Here is a 7346-nt window from a genome sequence, read left to right as displayed (position 1 = left end):
GTTTTTACCAAAGGGGATGACAATGCACTTTTTGGCATTGAGCTTGAGGCCATAGCTTTGACACCAGGCATCTGTCTCAGTGAGGCCCTTTTGTAGGATGTCCACATCATTAGGAGTTTCGATTATGGCTCCTAGTGTGCAGTCATCTGCAAACTTCATTAGCCAAAGACCTTCTGTGTTAGCCTGTACTTCAGAGAAGTAGATACCAAACAGGAGAGGACCCAGAACTGAACCCTGTGGTACTCCACTTCTCACTTGGCTGACGTCGGATTTGGAGTCTGCTACTTTCAGAGTATGGGTTCTGTCAGTGAGCCAGTTGGCAACCCATCTTGTGACATAGGGTTTTATACCTAGTTTAGTGAGTTTATTTATAATTCCAGAGTGGGGGATAGTGTTGAAAGCCTTGGCGAGATATAGCTAGGCTGTGTGAACCACCTTAACCTCGTCTACAGCTTTGGTGACTGCTTTAAAGACTTCTATCAGGTTTAGGAGACATGATCTGCCTTTTACAAACCCGAACTGGGTGGGGTCCAGAGTTTGGAGATTACCAATGTCTTTTTTATAAGTTCCATGATGATATGTTCCATGGCCTTGCAGACCAGGCTCATCAGGCTAATGGGGCAGTAGTTCCTGGGGTTTGTGGTGGCTCCCCCTTTGTGGAGTGGGATAACCATTGCTGTGCATCATTCAGTGGGCACAAAGCCTGAGGTGAGGCTATGATTGAACATGGTACTTAGGTGGGGTGCCAGTTCATTCTGTAGTTTGTGTAGAACGCAGCCTGAGATGTTATCAGTTCCCATGGATGTTGTGTTCTTGGATTTGGAGAGTGTGGTTTTTACCTGTGCAGCCATGATTACAGGAACTTTGCATTCTTCCTGTATAGAGATGGGTCCTTTAGGGGGTGAGAGGGGGGTAAAGTTAGCACTGAATCTATCTGCCAGGATGTTGGAAATAGTTTGTTCTGTATATTTAGTGCCATTGTGCTGTAACTCAGAGCAGATCTGGGTGTTGCTATTAAGATTTTTGACATAGCTATAGAATGCTTTGTGGTTGTCTTTAGAATCAGTGACAATTTTGTTTTTATAACTAGCTTTGAAGGATTTTATGAGGGATCTCAGCTTCTTACTGAGGCTGACCAGGGAGTTCCTCCAATCATGAGATTTTACTCTTTTTAGCAACAGTTTCTTTCTTCCGTTGTAGAGTTTATTTATGGCAGGGGGCCACCAGATTGGCTTCCTTTTTTGGAGGATAGCATCTTGGTTCTGTTAGGGATAGCACGATCCATGCACTCATGTAAGTACTTATAAAGTGCATTTGTGTAGGATTCAACAGTCGTACCTCTATTGTCCGTCTGCGTCAGTGTCATGAAGTTTTCCACTTCTGTCTTGAGAAGCGTGAAGTTGGCTTTGGAGAAATATTTTACGGTGGTTTCCCTAATGGGGGTGGGATTTGGATGTCTAGGGTGATTAGTTTGTGGTTGGATCTGACCAATGAAGAATTGATCTCTGGTGTGGAGCACTGGTCGCCCATGTTGGTAATGACCAGGTCTAGGATATTGCTGCCCCTGGTGGGGGTGTGGATAAGATGATCCAAGGCACTGGAATTTATGAATTCCAGAAAACGTTGAGCAAAAGAGTTGGTACATGAGGAGTTTTCCCAGTTAATGGTGAGGTAGTTGAAGTTTCCCATTATTAGGGTGTTGGGTTGTACCCTAATATTTTCCACTGTATCAAGAAATGAGGAGTGGGAATTCTGCAACATGGTGGGGGATCTGTAGCAAGCTACAATTTGGATTGCAGTCTTGCCCAGAGTTAGTTGCACTTAGATAATCTCGGCTGCATTATGCTGAGCAACTAGCCTGGAGGTGTGGATATCCTTAATGAATATGGACATGCCTCTGCCTTTAGTGTTACAGTTAAGGTTAGGTGGCCGAAAGGTATGGTATGACATAGCCTGGTAATGCAGGGGTGCTCTCAGGAGCCTTGAACCAGGTCTCTGTCACTGCACAGATGTCGATGTTCTCCACTTTAAGGAGTGCCTCGAGTGAGTGCATTTTGAGGTTTAGACTTCTAGCATTGAGTAGCATTACCCTCAGATTTTGCTTGCTTGTACTTGTTACAGTGGTGAATTTGTCATTTGAACCTTGCCTAAAATAGGCACTATAGCGCTGGCAAGAGCCTTAGCCAGTATCCGGAATTCCAAGGGCAACATGTGCAGGCCATCTCTAGCAAAGCATCGTGGTCTGTCGATCATGTCATCCTAGGCAGACAGATACTGGATTCCCTTAGAATGAGACCAGAAGTTTAACCAGTTGTTGAAGTCAGTCATTTTGTCCTTGTACTGTGGTATCATTCTGAGTGATGGCAGGATGATGCTCAGGGCTAGGGTCATACCTGCCTGGGCTACAAGATCAGAGAGCCCCTCCATGTCTCTTTTCATGTAGTCTAGGGAAGTACATCTTAGGTCATTCACACCAACATGGACAATGAGAGAGTCATATTTGTACTTGTTGTAACTCCCCTTGAAGTCACAACTACTGCTTAATTGTTAAATACTTCACATATACAGCTGTATGTAACACACCCTTTACTGTGTAAGGAGAAGAAGATAGATTATGCATATATAAGCAAATTGCATGCAATATTTCTAGCTATGCAATACACTATCAGTATGCTGTGTGTGCCGTTTACATAACCAAAGCATTTCGACTAATTGATTCAAAGCGCATACTAGAAATGCATAAACTATGTGCAGTAACTTTATTTTATCCATGTTTTCGATATATATATTTGCATTAGGTAAACAGAAAGCTGATCATGGCCTTTTATAGCAGATTGTAGCTTTGAATCAACTTTACAAGCATCAGCCTTCCTCAAAAGAGAATTTTTACAGTGAGCTGAGGAATACATGCTGATGACTCCTTTAGCTCTGATATGTACATAATTCACTTGAATCTTGATGCATAGACAAATGAGCTTTTCTTGGACCTGTTTGTTTAATCAAGTGTTTTCAGTTTCTTCTACATATTTGTAGTTCAGGACCTTGAATTAAGTATGAGCTAAGCGCTTCTGCTGGACCTATCACTGTTCCAGGTACATTGCTTTTCTGGGACATACCAAAATCAACATTCGTTCTCTTTCCCTTTCTTAGTAACACATGGAGATTTTGGATGATTTATTGTAGCAAAATTTCATTTTCCTTTTTTCTGTAATAGTTCAATAGTTCAGTAGCACTTTTGTTACTGTTTGGACCTTACAGTGATTATAAAGTACATGGTACAGGCTTAAGAAATTTGCATTTCAGCAACTGTGCCTGTGAGAGTCTGACAGACTAACATTTGGTGCTTTTATTCTGAGATTAATTGATATCAAATCTGAGTTTTCTGAATTACCACAACTTTGAAAGGAGGTCTAATTGACGTAGCAATTTGTTCCATTTGAACATAGCTGTGTGGTACATAACATTCAAAGTAGTGTGCTGAAATTCACATTGCCTCAAAAAATTACCATGTCTGTCAATGCCAACGCTCATCATTGTTACATCACTAACTTGTGGTTTTCACCCATGTGTATGACATCTGGAAATTAATAGTAATATAATAAATATCATGGATTTTTGTATTAAAACAAATCCATTTCTACTTCTATCCATTGAAGGGTATTTCATACAATACAATTCTTTCATTTTGATTTTTATTCCTGAAGACAATAGAGACTTCAAATTTCTGCACAATTTCTTCAAACTCATAAGGCTTATGCTCCTAAAGAATGTAGCATGCTTTCTTAATGTTTGGTCACACCAGGATATGACTCATGAATTTCACTTTGCATGATCTCATGCAAATATGACTCATGAATTTCACTTTGCATGATCTCATGCAACAAAGTAGAAATAATGACTACATCTCTTTTAAATAAAAAGCTTGAACACAGCAAAGTTCATCTCAGTCTGGAAAGTATACACAAGTGCCTGCGTGTGGCAATTTAGCATTACTGGGTCAACCATTCATTACTGCACCATGGACCAAGTCTAATTAATCATCTTCCCATGTGCAATTACTAAACTCTTCTTAGGTGTATAAATATGTAGGGTCTATATGACACTATCAAATAGACTAAATAGCGAATGCTATTTAGTTGATCTGATACTGTCAAAAATGGCAAAATAGCGAAGTCATGGAACATCGGATTTTTTCCCAGGGAAAAAATTTGATGGGTCGTCTTCAGGACTTTGCCATTTCCTCTACTCTGGTGCAATCTCGGAGTTGGAATATTTAAGTAGAGAGGGTGTAGGGAGCACAGCCCCCTACTTAAATTTGTGTTTATTTTTTTTTTTTTACGGAGCAGCAAATTTTTTCCCTGGGAAAAAAATTGCTGTTCCACTTGTTCGACATATTATCAGTACAAGGAAATAGCATTCGCTATTTACATCGTACGATAATATGATATAGACGCAGTATGTATATGTTGTATGTGTGTGTGTATAAATATATATATATGTATATATATATATATATATATATATATATATATATATATATATATATATATGCTTAATGATGAACTGTCCCTCACGACAGTACAATATACTACTGTCGTTTTAGACAACTCAAACTGCTAAACAAGTCAGAATACTTTCATAAGATCATTCCAGCAACTTGTTTTAGCTTTTTTTTCTTTTTTATTATATAGTTTAACTTGTATAAATCACATAGGTTATTAGACAGATGTGTTGCATTGGATAGAAGCTTTCAGTCTGAATTTTTTCTGAAATACAGTGTGTAGATTGAGCTTAATGTAATACATGATAAAGGCCTTTAACCATCATAAGCAGTGCAACACTTGCATACCAGGCTTTCTTCTGTATCTGTGCAGATAAAAGTAAAAACCTAAGAATTACCCATTACTGCTTTACGGCAGAATAAATATATATAGATAGATATAGATATAGAATATGGATAGATACATATACGCATATATCAATTTATCTATCTAGATTCCATTCAGAAAATTGACTCAATGGAAACTCAAACTTTATATGGTCAAGACCATACAATCAACTTTTTGAAGATTCGAATGATGGAAAACAGCAAAAACCCATGTTTTGTACTCCTCATGTAAGGGGGCTGTGCCCCCACACCTGATACATATTATATACCAACTCTGAGATTTCACTACAATGGGGCAGAGGGTAAATTCCGAGATCATCACTGTACCATGATCTCCATTCAAATGCTTTGACATTTTGTAAAGTTGATTATGTGGTCTCGACCACATGAAGTTCAACATTCCGTTGGGTCGATCTTCTGACTGGGACCCATCTATCTATATATATGTGTTATGTATATATAATTATATATGGATTCGTATCACTTCACTGAAAGTTTTTGGAGTTGCTAGAGTGACAGGTTTGTTCTTATAGATGTGTGCCAATCAGTTGTATTTCTTGTTTGCTGTCTATACATCTAGGATCATCCCACTGATTTCCCAGGGGGACAGAGTGACAGGCAGCAGATATGGGCCAATTTACTGGACATTCTGGACATATCTGTACAGTTGTGGGGTATGATTCTGTATGCAGACTACTACCACTCCCAGGATTCGAACCATGACTGTGTGTGCTAAAAATACAACAGTTCACGTCTCAGTTGCATGTGTTATTTAGATTTTGTTGTCTGTTTTTTCACTGTTTTCTGTCTATGTCTCTCAGTTGTACTAAATGACCTCTGTGGATTACACCAATCATGTACAGACATTCCTACACATTCTATTTATATTGCACAGTGTGGGTAACAACGCTTAATATAACAGTACTATTAAGTGATTGCAAATCTACATTACCATATGATACCAGAGTATACACATGCAGTCCAGCAGTTAGACCTTTATTGTCAGGCTATTATGCTTTTATTTATATACAAACTAAAGACTTTTCCTGCCATATTCTCTGGTGTATGCAGCACTTGCCTTAAACAATACAGGTTTTTTACTAGCAATTAACTTACTAATGCTTTTAGATTTATTTCCTATGACAGTACATGCAAGAGTATTACTAACCTGCCTCGTGTCACAACCTCTGCAGGTGCCATCCATGGACATCCTGGTGCACGGCCCACTCACTTGCTGCTGTGAAGGATATAAGAGGAATATTTAGCCATACCCATCCATAATATACATGAGCTGGCAATTATTAAACAGGTATTGGGGTGATACTTACACACAGCTGGTACAACACCTGCCTTCCTACCTCTTGGATCCACTAATCCAAGAGATCCCCCTTACACAGATTCAGGTCAGCATAGTGATGCCTGACCTGCTCACCAGTTCGGGGTATGCTAGTGGCACCAGTGAGGTCACGGGCGGGATGGTCCCAGGCTTCTGCCTTATATTGGTAACCCTGGCACTGGCCCTGTAGCAGTCTCTGCTCATCGTCTTTGACAAGGAGTCCTGCCATGACTCTGGACTCCTGGATGCCCCAGCACTACACCCAAAAGCGCACTCCCTCTCCCCTTTCTGACATGGTGCCTGCAAGGGGAAGCTACAACCAGTTATGAGATGTATTCCCACCTGTTGGGTTTAAGTAGGGCCGAATTCCCACACTTTGCCTTGATTGGCCAGTTTTGAAATGGCTAAGCTATGGGAAAACCTGCTTACCTAAGGTTGGCCTTGTTTAAAGGGGTATACCACTGGGCAAATTGAGTTAGCTGGCCTGCACATTGCTTACACCAACTAATCTGGCCTGTGGAATGCTTATTGTTGCTTAATATTTACTTTGCATTATATTTGCTTTTTGGCATTGATTTATTATTCATTACATCTTATATATATGTATGGTATCCATGATTCATGTGTACATACACTGTATTGGGTCCTTTTGTTTAATAGGGACTTCAACACTCTATTGCATTTACACCTCACATCTGGGCTTACTTGTTCCATTAATCAGTCCATTTGTGGGAAACATATGACTGTATACTGATTCCTTTTACATGTTCAGCTGGATTTTATAACAGTGAGGATTTGTTTGGTGATACCACATTCTTATGTACTGCTGTAATGGCTTGTATGTTAACTACTGTGACTATAGTGTATAGGGTCCTGGGTACAAGACCTGCAAGGCTGTTTATTTTGTTGCTGGGCAGAACAAGAGCCATTGGCTACAGAGTAATTAAGGCACTTCTGAGCACTTGTAAGCTGGTTTCCACAGGTTTTCATGAGGGTAAGAACTGCTAACCTCCGGTTAATGATGCTTACAGAAAGTTAGCTTCAATATTGCTTAACATGTGCGCACATTGCTTACTCCCACTTATTACAGCTTAATAGTGCTTACACTTGCTTACTCCCACT

This window comes from Protopterus annectens, chromosome 3.part0 (assembly GCF_019279795.1).
Source record: "Protopterus annectens isolate FY-2018-M chromosome 3.part0, PAN1.0, whole genome shotgun sequence".
Classification (NCBI taxonomy): Eukaryota; Metazoa; Chordata; order Ceratodontiformes; family Protopteridae; genus Protopterus; species Protopterus annectens.
This window is presented reverse-complemented; position numbering follows the sequence as displayed.